Source organism: Mytilus trossulus, chromosome 5 (genome assembly GCF_036588685.1).
Source record: "Mytilus trossulus isolate FHL-02 chromosome 5, PNRI_Mtr1.1.1.hap1, whole genome shotgun sequence".
In the NCBI taxonomy this organism is placed as follows: Eukaryota; Metazoa; Mollusca; class Bivalvia; order Mytilida; family Mytilidae; genus Mytilus; species Mytilus trossulus.
The window spans coordinates 25,026,199-25,043,162 of NC_086377.1; the positions used below are offsets into that span (position 1 = coordinate 25,026,199).

General features: G+C 31.6%; 1 long non-coding RNA gene across 1 annotated transcript; it reads right to left on the bottom strand.

Moving 5' to 3' along the window:
* Positions 1-15,164: 15,164 nt before the first annotated feature.
* LOC134719536 (uncharacterized) lies at positions 15,165-16,408 on the bottom strand. Its single transcript, XR_010107612.1, has 2 exons — positions 16,178-16,408; positions 15,165-15,323 (listed from the first exon to the last, which is right to left on the bottom strand). It is a non-coding gene; the product is annotated as an uncharacterized LOC134719536 (long non-coding RNA).
* Positions 16,409-16,964: the final 556 nt, after the last annotated feature.

Sequence of the window (16,964 nt, forward strand, 5' to 3'; positions counted from 1 at the left end):
CCTAATGGCAGATTCCGTTATTTCTGCATGATGTTTAGTGTTATATGCACTCCCAAATAAAGCATCTGGCGGGAATCCATTCGAAGGATGATATTCAAGTAGTAATAGCCAGATGATCACATTTAATATTGTCATTGTTGAATTTATTTTTTCCTAAAATTTCATATCAAAAGCTTAAAAAATAAAATTTACTAATAACATGTTTTTACATTCTTGTTTTACTTCACATATATTAATTTTTACATTGTGTAAAACTTTTTTTACTTTTAATGTAAAACTACTAATTAATTTGTCGATACCTCTACTGGTGGACTGCTTGTCACTGTGAATATCATTATCCCAGTAGCCAATACTTCGTTATCGGCATGCGTATTTGCAGATATTGTTTAATTTCAGTTGCTGTTTTTTTTCTTGTATTTAACAGAAAATTATCGTCCATCATATATTGATAGATAACCTTATAAATCCCTACTTATTTGTAGCAGTATAGTATCGAAACGCATCCGTCTAAAATCGTTTGCATTCAACATACTAAAGTAACATGCGCATTGGTGCAATAAAAGAACACAGTCAATTTTATTAAGAATGTTAGGAGGCGAAAATAAATGAAGCGTTTTGACATAATCCATTTGCAGACATATATACAGTAATGTGTCAAATTCGGTCTCGAATGCTCTTCAACTTCATTTGAATTGATTTGTCATTGGGAATGTTTTTTGGGACCAAATTATAATTTGTTTGACCTTATGAATATGATGAATTAAAGCAGATGGTTGTATAAAAAGTAAAATCACAATTTTGATCATGAAACAATCAAACGCCGCAATAATTACACTCGATGTCCATACCGGAACGATGATCATCATGTATGCAAATGTAAAAAATCGCTAATCGTTAGCAACAAAGTAGACTTGACAATAATAAGGAATTGTAATTACTTCTTGTGATTATGGCACTCGACGTCCTAAATGTTCGAATAAATTTCAAATGTAAAGTTTTTTTCTTCGGTAGTGTATCCTCAATGAGAACAAGCTAACATTATATATAATTAATACTTTAAATTAACAGAAGCAACGTGTAAGTACACATTTTGAAGCAACTGGTCAACTCAGTTAACAAACATTATCTAGATATACATACCATCTAAAAGTTATTTCATGTCAATCTATGTTATGTCTCTGCGCAAAAATGTTCTAGAATTTATTTATATGTGCTGGGACCTTCTAGGTTTCCGATTGGGTTATCAGTGGTTTTATTGTTTAGTTGGATTATTTCAAGTCTTACATTTCATTTAAATAAATTTGGCATCCACAAAAAGTCATATAATTGCGACATGTTTCTGTCAAAATGTGAGGGTACAGTTCCAAGAAGACAATATTATTATACAAAAGATTTTAAAATACTTTGAACTTATGGGAGTTCTAAATTCACGGAAGAGCTTTGTCATTGTTTTTATTTTTCTTGTTTCGATGACATATTAAGATACTGATATGTCAATGCATTTCTGCTTCATCCGTTATTCCTTTTCAAAACAAACAACGTATACATGAATTCGAAGAAGGTTGTTAAAATAATAATACAATATAATGTATCGTCTCAACCAAACAGTTAAATGCCTTTGATTAGAACGAAACAACGTTTTTTTTTAAATTCAATACAGCTTAAAATACCTTTAACAAGAAACTTAAGGGATTAACCATATAGTATATGCAACATATGAATCGTAGTTTAAATATATACAAAGTCTCAATCTTAAAGTTTGTAACTTTTGGCTATCAACATGTTGTGAATAATATCTTTAAATTAAACGTCAATAATCACATCTCTTCCCTAAATATCATTTTGAAAAAAAAACAAAAATTCCCACGCTTGATTTAAATAAAAAATATTTGCTTTAAAACGTTCAGATTTTAAATCATTTTCAGTTTATCATGTCAAAAATAGCATTCGCGTAGTGAAGCATGAACTCCAATTGTGTAATTAAACTTCTTTAATATTTAAACCAATCATTTCAAATTATGTAAAAAAAAACTTCATATGTATTATATATATAATTGGATGTATGAGATAAATTAATACAAGATATACTGTAACTGCTTGAATACTTATTCCACTAGGGTTGTTCAAGGGAGGTGCTTATTTCATTTGTTTATATGACATTCTTATTTTGTATAACTTTAATTATAAATCCTTAAAAATTTAGTATCAATCAAAAGGAGACCAATTTAGGTTATGTCGACTGTCTGGAAGTTTTCACAAATACATGTATCAGGGATGGTAATCCCTTTTTAAAACAGAAATGTCTATCTTTTAAATGCTAGGTAGCAAATGAGATTCCTTGCTAAAACCATTTAGCAGGTGCAAAATACCAGTTCAAATAATATAAAAAGAAACCATTTTATGATGAAAGATTCAAGTTGTTGATAAACCGCCTCGACAATTTTTTTTACCTGAAACTGGACAGACGGACGGACGGACTCATGCACGGAAGGGCGAACGGATGTACAGACCAGAAAACATAATGCTCATAAATGAGGCGTTTTAAGATGAGATATAAGAATTTACGACACAGTAAGCGCTTTACAACTGATCTTTTAACTGTAACGTTAAGTTATTTAAAATTTGGTCATGCTCAGAGACATCTTTAAGTGATATAATTATGTTTGTTAAGACCAGCTAGATTGTTTTGTTTAGTGGATTGTATTGCTTTTCTTTTAATATTTCCTGTGTACTTAAATATACAGTGTCTTTTTAAAGAGTCACTTAAATGCTCTGTCCTACTTTAGAATGTCATTTCTATGAACATATTGTTTAACTTAATGCCGTACATAGCTTTTTAAAGATGTATTTCAAAGAAGGAATAGAAGTTCTCAGTATGCCTTGGATATAGCAGTCACATGCTTATATTTTACAAGTAGACTGGACATCTAAATTTTGACAGTCATACCTTAGTATGCACATTATTTTATACTACCATTTAAGATTATGATTTATAATGGAATGTTATGCGACTGACATACATGGGAGAGGTTTAAGGGTCTATACGAACAAGTTTAAACCACCATTTTCTACATAAGAAAAGCTAGTATTAAGTTAGGAATATGACAGTGTTTTCCATTTGTTTGATGTGTTTGAGCTTAAGTTTTTGCCATTTGCTTAGGGACTTTATGTTTAGACTTTTCCTCGGAGTTCGGGTTTTTCGTTGTTATTTTGCTTATTTTCCCAGAAATTAGTCATAAGTAAATTATTATTGTCTAATCAACTGGTTGAATGTTCTTGCCTCTACTTTATATCACGACTATGCATTTCCTTATGATTCTAGCCTAAAATTTGGTTTTCAAAACCATAAATAATCTATGAAACATGCAGTATTCATGTAAAAGGCCCGATAAAGACCTTCGGAATGTTTCATACCTTTGGATGATATATTTTGATATGAGCGTCACTGGTGAGTCTAAGGAAGACGAAACGTGCGTCTGCCGTACTAAATTGTAATCCTGGTACCTTTGATAATCAATTATTTTAAGACATTTTTATGATATTGCATGTCAATTTTGTTTATGTATATTTTGACCTAATTTGTATTAGTTGATGTCCTCTGCATGATATTGTCTGGGTCATTTTATTTTAAACGTTCTCTAAGTATATATAATAAATAAAGTAAACATTTAAAACCTTATTAACGATTATTGGAACGGAATTTCAAATAAAATATTGTTATATTGGTAACAAAGTATATATACTCGGAAATCATAATGAATCATGAATTCGCGGAATAGATGCATCTGATCTTGTATATTAAGTATATGTATATAAGTACAAATTTTCAATTTGACTTTACGCATCACCGATTCATTGAATTACGGAATTGTGTGTCGTTTTAACGGGATGTATCAGTCAAATGTAATTTTTTTCATTTTGGAGATGTAAATTTATATTTGAATTGATATTTTTTTTTCACAGACGCACTGTGGTCTTATATGATCCGAACTGGGCAATCTAAACTTTATATGTATATTATGGTTAGAATAATTGAAAACAATGCATTAACATTCCTAGTCAGGAGATTTAGAAATGACAATAATTCGACAATTTTGTTCAAAAAGAATTAAATTACCCACATTTATTTACAAATATTCTAAAAGTATTCTTAATTTGATTAACTTTATTAAGTCGGAACACTGTCTTAGAGAGTCGGACGATACCAAAGGGATTTCCAATCTGATCATTAATGATTTAAGTATTGTATAACTGAAAGCAGAATTGTGTTAAACGCTTTGGAGACGGCAACCATACAACTCAAATAATCAAACTCTTTATTCAACTGTTACTGCATGTCAATTTTTATTTTTTCATAAGAATTCTTTCCGGATTAATTTATAATCGTTGATAACTTCTATATCATTGCATTGTGTCCTTCATTTTAACGTCTTCTCACAACATATGATTACAGTTGTAATGTTAAAAGTCATATTTATGAGAACATTTGAAACATTTCTTTATATCTTCTGCAATTACAGTTAGTTCTTGTTTACCAGAAACAAATAATATGTTGGTCAATTTTAAAAAAAGAATTATATTTATACCTTCATTTATTAATATAAATCTTTGATCTATCATTTCTATGTGCCATAATTTCAAGTGTATATACTCAAAAGTTTTTAGTAGTATAGTGTTTCTTTTAACAAGGAAATAGAAGTAAATTTGATATGATATGAACTTGACTCAAAATGTCACCTGCTCTTTAGTCTTTAGTTTTCTACAAATTAGTTTGTGTATATAGATATAGGAAGATGTGGTGTGAGTGCCAATGAGGGTCAATGTACGGTCTTCAACGTGAAGCCTTGGCTCACACCGAATAACAAGCTATAAAGAGCCCCAAAATTACTAGTGTAAAACCGTTTAAACGGGGAAAACCAACGGTCTAATCTATTAAAAAAAACGAGAAACGAGAAACACGTATATTACATAAACAAATAACAACTACTGTACATGTTTGTATTTTTGTTGGGTTTATTTTTGTTCGGTTTTGTCGTGGCGATGTCCATATTTTCTTCGAGTTTTAAATGCGCCCTGGTATTTTCTGCCTGTTTTTAGTTCAAATAGAAAAACAATGAATACATGAAAGTAATTTTGGGCATTGAAGCATATTTCCTTAAAAATAACTATGAAGCATGAAAAAAACAAAGAAAAAGATAAAATAGGGTCCATGCCCAAATTCTAAATTTTTTAGATGATTTCATGTATGATTCCGTTCATCATCCTTGATGCGTAATTGTCAAATTGTTTTGAACTTTTGCAAAATGCTAAACGATTGATTGATAATTTTGAAATATTGAAGTAAACGTTAATTCTTTTACTGAGATTTTACTGCAATTTTTACTGCAATTTTTTACTGGACTATTGCTGAGTTTTACGTAACCTTCACCCTAGGGTTTTTTTTTAAACGAATTAACTGTTATTATAATTCTTTTGTTTTTATCGTTTATTGATATTAATTTGTTCCACATTATTATTATTTTGAAGCGTTGATGAATAAATATTTTATAATTATATATCAAATAAGTTTTAAATCATGTCAAACATAACTTTGCCTTCTTGAAAAAAATATGTTTCCTTAAATATTATTTACAGTTTTTATTTGTATATACAGAGTCTCATAAGTCTTTTAACATGTTATATGCTGGGTATTGATCCTGATAATGTTGATTTATGATGTTATTATAGACCTATAAATGACACTTAAATAAACTATAATGTATCTATCTTATCTAGTTCCTGTGAAAGCAACATGAGATGTGTAATACTATAATCATAAATAGTTATATAAAATAGCAAAGAATATAATCATTTGACTATGTTGACATTTTGTTATTTTTTTTAAAACATAAGACAATATATATTCATATAATTACGTTAATATGAAAATTCGCAGCTTCCGCCTTTCTCGCAAAAAAACATATACAATTAAAAACAACTGTTTTTGTTTGAACTTGTATAAATAAATGTTGTTTGTTAATATTTGTCCATGTATGATAGTATCTTCAAAAGTAACTAGGTCTATACTGTTTATGTGCTTTACAAACCATAACAAAATGTAACATTATCTATACATAGCATAGTGCATGTACAACATTTACAAATTATATCCTCTTTTCGTTGATTTATGTAACGACCAGTCTCGCTATTTTATTTTAATACACCAAATCTTAATACACACCACATTTTAACAGGAATATCTTTCAATGTATATTTTCTTGATTATATTTCTTTATACAATTTTAGTTTTTCAAAGCGCTCTTAGACTAGTAGTGCAGCGGATTGGTGCATAATATTGGAAGAATTGTGGGTTTGATGATAAAAACATGAAACTTTGCAAAATAATAAATATATATTTCGTAGTCAATTTAAGCTATGGACTCACACTGAAATATCCAATATGGCGACCATTTTCAATATGTCTGCCAATCAGTCAAAATTTCAAAACCATGTATAAATTAAAGCAAATGTAATTCAAACAAATTCTTTTTAAAACAATCAAACGTTTTCAATAAGTCATGACGTTAATTTCACTTTTCATTTTCTTTTCAAAATGGCGGAAAATTTCAAATGTCCGCCAAAAAGTGAAAAATAACAAAAATGAGAAAAGGCTTTGATGATATTTGTTTCTTCGATCGATTTGCACTTTGCAGTTCATGCAATATTCTAGGGATTTCGTTTCCATGATAGATTAGCTGTATGTGAATAAACTCATCATAGATACCAGGACTAAATTTTGTATATACGCCAGACGCGCGTTTCATCTACAACATGTACAAAAGACTCATCAGTGACGCTCGAATCCAAAAAAGTTAAAAAGGCCAAATAAAGTACGAAGTTGAAGAGCATCGAGGATCAAAATTCCTAAAAGTTATGCCAAATACCGCCAGGGTAATCTATGTCCGAGGTAGAAAATCCTTAGTGTTTCAAAAATTAAAATTTTGTAAACAGGTAATTTATAAATATAACCATATCAATGATAATTCATGTCAGTACAAAAAAAGTGCTGTCTTCTTGTCTGGTGATACCCCCCGGAAAATAAATCTCCATCAGCAGCGGCATCGACATCGATTTACAGTGGTTGTAAATAACTCATCATAGATACCAGGACTAAATTTTGTATAAACGCCAGACGCACAAAAGACTCATCAGTGACACTCGAATCCAAAAAAAGTTAAAAAGGCCAAATAAAGTACGAAGTTGAAGAGCAATGAGGACCAAAATTCCTCAAAGTTATGCCAAATACAGCTAAGGTCATCTATGCCTGAGGTAGAACATTATTTTAATCATAAATCCCATAAATGGAAACATTCGAACGTTTTCAGGACGCCATTAGAATATTTTTCACAGTTAAGTACCATATGAGTCACATATGAAATCGGAAATGTTTCACTTCTCCTTGTCCAAATCCTTTCTTTTTCTCGATTGTGTTAACATCAAGATGATAATTAAAACTACTGATAACCGAATTTCTGTTTGAAATGATTAGTATCCCTAATGTTACCATTTGGTCTGACACTACACACCCTTCCTAACACTAGACCCCTAGTTTTAATGAAAAGGGATTTGTGTTGTTTATACTTACAATGTTGACTTATTTGCTCTTTATTTTCCAATGTCTGTATTGTCAACCTGTGAAATTCTTGTTTATTATCGTTAAAGCATGGAAAACCTTACTGCAATTCAAACGTCCACAATTCGTTTTGTCAAGCTCAAGATATTTTACATGGACCAATGAGTTTTACATGAATTCCATTTTGGGATTCTAAGGGTTAGACAAGAGACTTTCATAATTTCACTATTATTATTATATATATGCCCAAGGACTGAGTAAGACTTACCAATCTATTTTAAAAAGTGTAAATTGAGCAAAACCAACCCCACTAAAAATGGGGAGGATCGCAGGTGCTTAAGAAGGGTCAACAAGTGACACCTCTTTTAGATTTTTGTGAAGTAGTTTGTGTTCGCATTATTTTTTTTTGCGGTTTTTATCCATGTTCTCATCTGGTTTTGTTTTCCTAATGATTTTTGAGTCTCTAAGTATCTTCTCTTACTTCACTTGCTTTGAGAATTTTGTGTTTTTGGTTTTAAACGTTTCTGGTGAATAACATCATGTGGATTACCTGATCACGTTATATTATTTCAAATGTGGAATTTATCTTGTTAATTACTATGGCCATTTCTAGACATAACACTATTAAATGCTCTAGTTGTGCGATATTGACAGCCAATTTTTTTTGGCGCCACCATTTACAAGACTTAGTGTATAATTTTACTTTTTAACTTGATCTACATTAAAAAAATATATCATTTTCAAATTACGATTGCAACACTTAAACTGTATATTTAACATGTTTAAATGGATATTATATCGCGCAGGGGTGCTGGAAGCTATAAGATTGATGGTAAAATGCAAAGAGAATATGAATAAATGTAAGCAGTATATTGGAATCGTTATACACCTGGAAGAATTATTTTTCTAATTATCTCACATCAAAATATCCTGTACAATCTTTAATGTTACAAACCAGTTGAGGTTACAGGGGCCTTAAATCTAAATGTCCTTACTCAATTCAGTGAATGTTATATAATTTTTACCAGGGTGTCGTTTCTCGGTTTTTTGCATAAAAATGAGCGGTACACCTACTATAACCTCGTTGAAATGTTCATGATACATGAGAGCCTCTAAAAGACTGTTACTCATTAATTTCTGTGTTTCCATTATCGGACACATGTTCAATCACAGTTTTTCTAACATAAGGTTTTGAGTGATGTCATTTTTGTATAAAGGTCTCGAACAAAAGTATTCTCTACTCTGCTCGAAATATGTTTTGCCAATTCCGCTGTTCCGGTTTTGCAAAAGCGACTACAAAAAGAAATTTGATCACAAGTGATATTTGATACATTTTTTGTTTGTACATGTCTAGGAAAATTATAGCACATTGCTGGGTTATTTTCTTGAGGTCGAATCGTTGTGACAGGTGTGATCTCTTTATGTAACAGTTCCTTTTGTCAACGCGGATTGATATATGAAGGAGAATGACCATGTGTCTTGACACTACATGATGGAATGCTGTCCAGAAATATTTAAAGTTTTCATTATCATCTGCTTCAAGCCATTTGTGATATAAGTTTGTTATCTTATTTATACCATGCAAGAAAAGTGTTGCATAATTGAGTCATCATGCCAGGTTTGCATTTACATGTAGTTCTGGTAAGGAAATTTACTAAGTGCAGGTCCATAAAACGGTTATTATTAAATGTAGGTATGAAAGGCATGCATACGTTTCCACTTAATACCTCCTCTTTCCTATGTCTAGCATTCAGTAGAAGGCTTATGTACATAATGAAATGGTGTTAATTCAGTTGAATGTAATTTGTAAGAATACTAGAGAAATTAAACAGAAGTAACTTTGAAATAGATAATGTCATATTTGCTTCAAATGAATAACTCGACTGCATCTGAATATTTGGCCAAACGATCATCAACTTATGTTTTTATTGACTGTTGAAAAGACTTTTGCCTACAATATGTCTTCTTGAACTTCCTTCATGTGCAGCGTTTTCAAGTACCGTTGTCATACACACAGATTGTTGTGGTTGCTTGTTTAAATGCAAAACCAAAATAATCACTACACAGAAGAAGCAAGCATCTGCCTTGTAAATTGCCTTGCAAGCCTGCTACTACGTAACTGCATTGTTTTTAGGTCAGTAAATAATTACTATATTCTCTGCCATTTGATAACAGAAAAAAAAACTGTTCGGCTGGAGAAGTATACATTTCAGTTAAGTGTAGCTTGCATTTGGAATAAGGCAAGTGTCTATATTGTATCACTCTTTGTAGACTACTCTTCTACAAGAATGGTACCTATGTTAATATTTTCTTTTCTTTCATCGCAAATCTTCCTGTGTTTGGCTTTTGTGAATAAATGTGGCAGAAACTTGGTCTTAAAAAGCACTTAGCTTAACACAAGGTACGTCAAAACAAAACACTGCATAACCTTTTAAAAGAGAATTTTGTCGATTTTGATATCTTATGGCAGCCATTTTGAAAAAAAGTCTTATTGCTTTTATCATCAAACCAACATTTTTTTCAATGATCTGAGGGACTATAGAGATGCACGCCAGCTCTGGTAAAATTGACCAAATTGGTTCTTTCAATATACCAAAACTTGTATTAATACTCTCTTGGTCATTCCATATTATAAGTTTTTTGGTTTGCTACAGACCCCAATGGATCCATAGAGAATTATTAAAGTCATAGGTGATGAGGCTGAAGGCCGAATTCAAACTCGATTGTACTTACCCTCTATTGACTCTTAGGGGGTCATTAGTGAACCGTATAACGAATTTGTCGCACACGGGATTTTTCCTGTTTTATATGAAAATAATCAATGAAAAACAATACCATTAATAGATGACATCACCATTTATGATAGACGTGACGTCATGAATCCCAAATGAAATTTACTGACCCCCTTAGGATCCATAGGTTCACCACGTGACGGGTCACACCAATCACAACGTCACTCTTCACCCGAGATGCGACATATAATTTAAACCAGATGAAAAGTCAATAACGAATACGTGTGGCCCAATTTTCTGTAAAATTATAGACGTATTTACACTTGTTTGCAAAGCCCGCAATTACGTAAAATCGCACAAGTTCTCGTAAAATTTGACATCAAATAAAACAATTGACGTCATAATTTAAAACAGGTTTTTGTTTGACGTCAGAATGTTATTTGGAGCAGATATAAGGTCATTCGGAGACAAAATTCAGCTAAATACCAAAAGTGTTTTAAAAAACGTTTTTGTCAGCAACTAGAATTTGATAGAATTTGATATATTTCATTTACAATATGGTGTTTCTTAGCTATAATTATAACACAGAACTATAACTACTTGTGTTTCTTATTTAAAAGATAGATCAAGTGACCAAGATCGCAAAGAACACAACAGACAGGCGTATTTTTTTTTTTTACTTTTAAAACAAACCTACAAATCATCTTTAACAATGAGCAAAGCCCATACTGCATAGTCAGCTATAAATGGCCACAATGTGACAATGTAAAACAATTCAAACCAGAAAACTTACGGCCTTATCTTTATAAAAAAAAGTATAGTGCGTCGTTGTTCTGGTGAGATATAAGTAGATAGGAATGTTTAGCTGTTTGACCAGGGCTATACTTCCCTGTTCTGATAGACGTTTGAGGTTTTTTTAATACTAGAACACACCCGTGATATCGCGGGTCCGTGACTGAATTAGAGTATATAACAATGCGTAAGCCTTATTTTAGTATTGGTATTATCATCTGATAAAGTCATACCGATTATAAGATCCACAGTTTTCTCTGCTTTTGCAAGATATTTCTGTTTGAACCCGTCGACCTGGAACTTGTGAATTATTGGTATTTATTAATTATTTGGAAAACAAAAGGTCCTGGAATGGAGTATTTTTCAATCAACAGCATTGTAAATAAAGTTGAATTCTTGTATTCGCTGTTTACGTCATGTCCGCTAACAAATTGAAAACTGTACCTATGTATAAGCTTTATTTTAAGTCCACTTACTGATTACAAAAAGGAACAATTTGACAATGATTGAATTTAGGAGTGTCAACCCTGTGATAATGACCCGTTTGCCTAATACATCTTTTGGTGGTGCGCCAGTCAAATGCGGAACGTACAGATAAGGTAATAGGTAACAGCCAGGTGAATATAATATTGGTATCGGTATCGGACTCGACCCGGAACTTGTTAATAATTGGCAATATTAATTATGTGGAAAACAAAACGGTCTGGAGTGGTGTAATTTTTAATCTTCACCATTGTCCTATATTAGTTATATTTAAAGTTGAATTCTTTGATTTGTCGTTTTTACCCGATGACGGCTGACAAATTGGACCTCGTAATTTTAGTATTATAGATGAAAGAATGAAAATATACAATGTATTTTGCTTTAGTAATACATTATTACAAAAAGTAAAATCACAAAAATACTGAACTCCTGAGGAAAATCCAATCGAAAAGTCCATAATCACATGGCAAAATCAAATGAAAAAACACATCAAAAACCAATGGACAAGAACTGTCATATTCCTGACTTGGTACAGATATTTTCAAATGTAGAAAATGGTAGATGAAACCTTGTTTTGAAGAGCTAAACCTCTCACTTTGGTGACAGACTCATCAAATTCCGTTTTATTTACATTAATGTGTTAACTAAACAGACACAATAAATAAAATAGTGTATAGTAGACGTCTTAGGTTTTTTTTACATATGAAAATATACACACTGTAATTTGCTTCAGTAATACATTAGAAAAATTTTCAGAGAAGTATTTGAATGTAATTATGGTGAATCATACGGACGCGTATTAGCGCCATACATTTTTATTTTTATTTTTCTTCCTATGTTTGCGTTACAACGCAAACCTTTGCGTTATAACGCAAACATCTTGATTTCAATTATTCATTAAGTTTTGTATATATGTCTGTCTGTAATTCATTTCGGATGTGATTTACTAGATAAAAAAAAGAAACCTATATACAAGGCCAAATAATTATAATAAATATGCAAAGGAATAATGGAATAATTGAAGTGCAATTATACATAAATTAAGACTGATTTGTGCATCAGAAAAGTATATAATTCAACAAGAAAATAGATAAAGTTTAGTGTATAGTCATATTAAAATTGAAAGATAAAAAATAATGTCATACATTTGTGAAACCTCCAAGTCAAATAGACAAAATTATCTGACTTTCTGCTTTAAAATGAATTATTAATAAGGAAACATTTTTTTTAAATCTCAGAATATGATCAAGATTCTTTGATAGAAAGTCATTGAATTTTCATTTCATTATAATGAAGTATTTTTAAGATGCTTGGGTAGCAATTTGAATAGAGAGAACATAATTTTATTAATAAAACATCTTCATTCTATACATGTATTGCCAAAGGGTAGCTTGTTTGAATCTAACCTACTTTACACAGTTCTCAAACGAGAGCTTACTTTGGAAGTATATTCATATTCGGTTATAGCTATATTAGCAGGGTTGATTTTTTTCTTAGGCATAACCTCAATTTACTCAGTTTTCTTTGTAATATATATACTAGTAGTAACATGAATATCATTTTTGGGGACCTTTATAGTTTGTTGTTCAATGTGAGCCAATGCTCCGTGTTGAAGACCGTAATTCGGCCAATGATGGTTTACTTTTACGAATAGTGACTTAGATGGAGAGTTTTCTTATCAAAATGGCACTCATACCACATCTTCTTATATTATTCTGCTCATTATGAGTCATTGATATGATCGAATTATTCAAGTATTTTACTTTACAATTACTGCAATGGTGATAAATTTTGATATATACAGCCTCCTCCATTAATAACTATTGTTTCCTTTGAATTTTAAATAAGAAATAAGATCAAACAAATGTTTGCGTTATAAGGCAAAGGTTTGCGCTATAACACAAAGGTTTGCGCTTTAACGCAAACATAGGAAGTAAAATAAAAAAAAATGTGTGGCGCTAATACGCTTCCGTAGAATTAGGTTTATGAACCATGATTATTCAAATACTTTTATGGCCTATTAAATTTGCCTTTGATACTGTTTTTAATTAATGTAATGAAATGTATAAAGAAATTCTTTTTAAATATTCTAATGGTTGATGATTGTAATTGATGTCTTAATTGCCTATTTTGTCGTATGATTTTATAATTATTTATAAATATAGAATATTATTAAAACTCGAGATGAATCTGAAGTAAATAAAACACAACATTTTACTCGCATAAATTTCATTTTACGGAAACTGTAGCTCTTTCATATATTGACATCAGCCTACACGTTCCCGCCAAAAAAAAAGTGGCCAAACATCTGTCCGGTTGCTGCCGGTTGCTTGCATCTTCTCTCAATAAGAGAATATAGCCATTTAGAAATTCTTGCAAAGGGTGAACTACTATCAAACTGTAAGAAATAAATTTAATTGATTGGTAAATAGTTGCTTAACCTTATGTCCAGTGTCAAATAGTTCATGTGTGTCTTGGACGAGAGCAATTTAATGAAAGCAATGTAATGATAAAGTAGGACGACTTGGATAATTGGCGGGAAACTTGAAATTAGGGAGCTACCATTTGATTTTTATGGGGGGCTAGGATGAAAAATTTTGTCCTGCATTTTCTTTTTGGCTGTAATCTCTGTCCCGCCTTTTTATTTTTCACTCTGTTCGGTCCTGCCTTTTTTTTTTAGTTTATCCTGACTTTTTTTTACCTTATTTGTCGTCCTCACTTTTTTTGCAAGTGTCTCATACTGCTGGTTTTTTTTTACTCAAAACTCCTGTCCATCCTATTTTTTTAAATTTCATCCTAGGCCCCCCCCCCCTAAAAATCAAATGGTAGCTCCCTTATGGTATATTGTACAGGTACATAAATTGACAGCCACCTTCTGACCCATTGAAGAGGTATTGCAAGGGTTAACAACTTGGCAATTCTACACGAGGAATCGAATTTGATATCCCCAGATTTGTCTACGAATTTATACATTCCGCACAGCTGATCCATCATAATTGAGTGCAGCAATTTTAATCTAGTTTTCGTAGCCCTTATTCAACGGATACTTGTCTAATCTGTTCTTTTTATCACATTTAATTACAAACATCAAAATTGAGGATATTCTGATGAGAAGAAGTGGCAGTCCTTTGCTTAAATTTCTAAAGGGTATTTGAAAACAATCACATTCTGATAACATCTTAGTAATATCTACAACTAATTCAAAGAAGTTAGGTTCAAGAGATGTTTGAGCTGAATGAATACGAATGTTTTCTCGTTTGACTTGTTTTACATTGTCTTATCGGGGCCTTTTATAGCTGACTATGCGGTATGGGCTTTGCTTATTGTTGAAGGCCGTACGGTATCCTATAGTTGTTAATGTCTGTGTCATTTTGGTCTTTTGTGGATAGTTGTCTCATTTGCAATCATACCACATCTTCTTTTTTATATATTCGTTTCTCGAATTGAAAGTTCAAATACTTGATTAAGTTCGAAATCAATTATCTTGCTTCTTTTTCGTCATTTTACTGAATCAATATTTAAAGGCAAATACGAAAATATATCAATTTCATTCGAAGTCTTTAATAGAAAAAATACATAGTATCAAAATAAAAATATATTAACAAATACAATTTAAAAATGTTCTTCCGTTCTGGCTATCACCAATATGGTCTATATAAACATTTGTAGATGGTTTTCAGCTGTATCACCAGGACTGTTTTAATCTAAAAAGAAGAAATTGAAAATTAACTTACATTTAATTAAATTGTTTTCCAGAGCAAAATTTCGACAGTATTTTTAGATTATTATTTTGTAATATTACTTCATGTATAATAAGATAAAGAACTGAAACAGATAAAATTTCATACTGAAACTATACCACTATATAAAAAAAAGAAGACGTAGTATGATTGTGAATGAGAAACCTGTCCACAAGAGACCAAAATGACACCGTCATTAACAACTATAGGTCACTGTACGGCCTTCAGCAATGAGCAAGGCACATACCGCACAGTACTGTTTTCATCTTAAACGAAGTCATCAACTTTATAAAATTTATTATTGTTGTTTTCATGTGCAAAATTTCGACAGTATTTTTCATATTATTGGTTTTTTTTCCTACATGGTTTCATTTATAAAGATACAGGAGACTTAAATAGATAAAATACAAGCAATAACTTGAAAAAAGACAATTTCTTTCTGTTGTGAAGAAAACTTAATGATCATCTTCATGCTAAAGAGACAAAACTATATTAAGGATGTTTGCTACTCAGTTTCAAAATTAATAGGTTTCCATAGAATATAATGATAGGAGATATCAGGGTCGATATCCTTGTTTCTGAGATATAAGCTATTAGAATTTTGGCGAACAATGTTCCCTCTTGAATTTTCGTTGACCAGTTAAAGATCTCAAAATCTATTTAAGAATTAAAAAGATTTAAGAAGACTTTTACAAATGGCTTATAATTATACATGTTAAAGATTAATTATAAAAAGAAAAATGGGGATCCATTGGCAATTTTGTTAAGGCATTCGCTTGAATGAATAACACTAGAGGATTTGGAAATCAACAACTTACCATCAAAAACAAGGACGGTATGATCAAAACGTGTGTCTACCACCTATTTCGTCGACCGCCTCCGAATTGTCGTCGACCGCCTCCGAATTGTCTTCGGCCACCTCCGAACTGTTGTCGTCCGCCTCCAAACTGTCGTCGACCGCCTCCAAACTGTTGTCTACCACCCCATTGCCTTCCGCCTCCTCGACTGTTATCAATAACAACGTTCTGTTGACCTCCTCCGCCACCGCCACCACCACCACCGCCTCCTCCGCCGCCGCCACCACCACCACCTCCTCCTCCACCACCACCGCCTCCGCCACCTCCTCCTCCGCCACCGCCGCCTCCTTGACAAATAATTAGGTCAACCAGGACCACCAATACTACTATTGCGATAAGTTGTGTTTTCATTTTGGTCTACAGTAGAATAAAATGAACATTATAAGAAATGGCATATTACAAGTTTATTTCAATAACATAAAAAGTAAAATTACAAAAATACTGAACTCCGAGGAAAATAAAAAAAACGGAAAGTCCTCAATCAAATGACAAACATCGAATGATAAAATATATCAAACGAATGGACAACAACTGCCATATTCCTGACTTGGTATAAGCATTTTCAAATGTAGAAAATGGTGGATTGAATCTGGTTTTATAGCGCTGAACCTTTCACTTTTATGACAGGCGCATCAAATTACGTTATTTTTATAACGAAGCGTAATTAAACAGACATAACCGGTAAAATAGTTAAAATATGGTTAATTTACTTTAATATTTCAATGTTTGTGTAGCTAGTATCAAAACT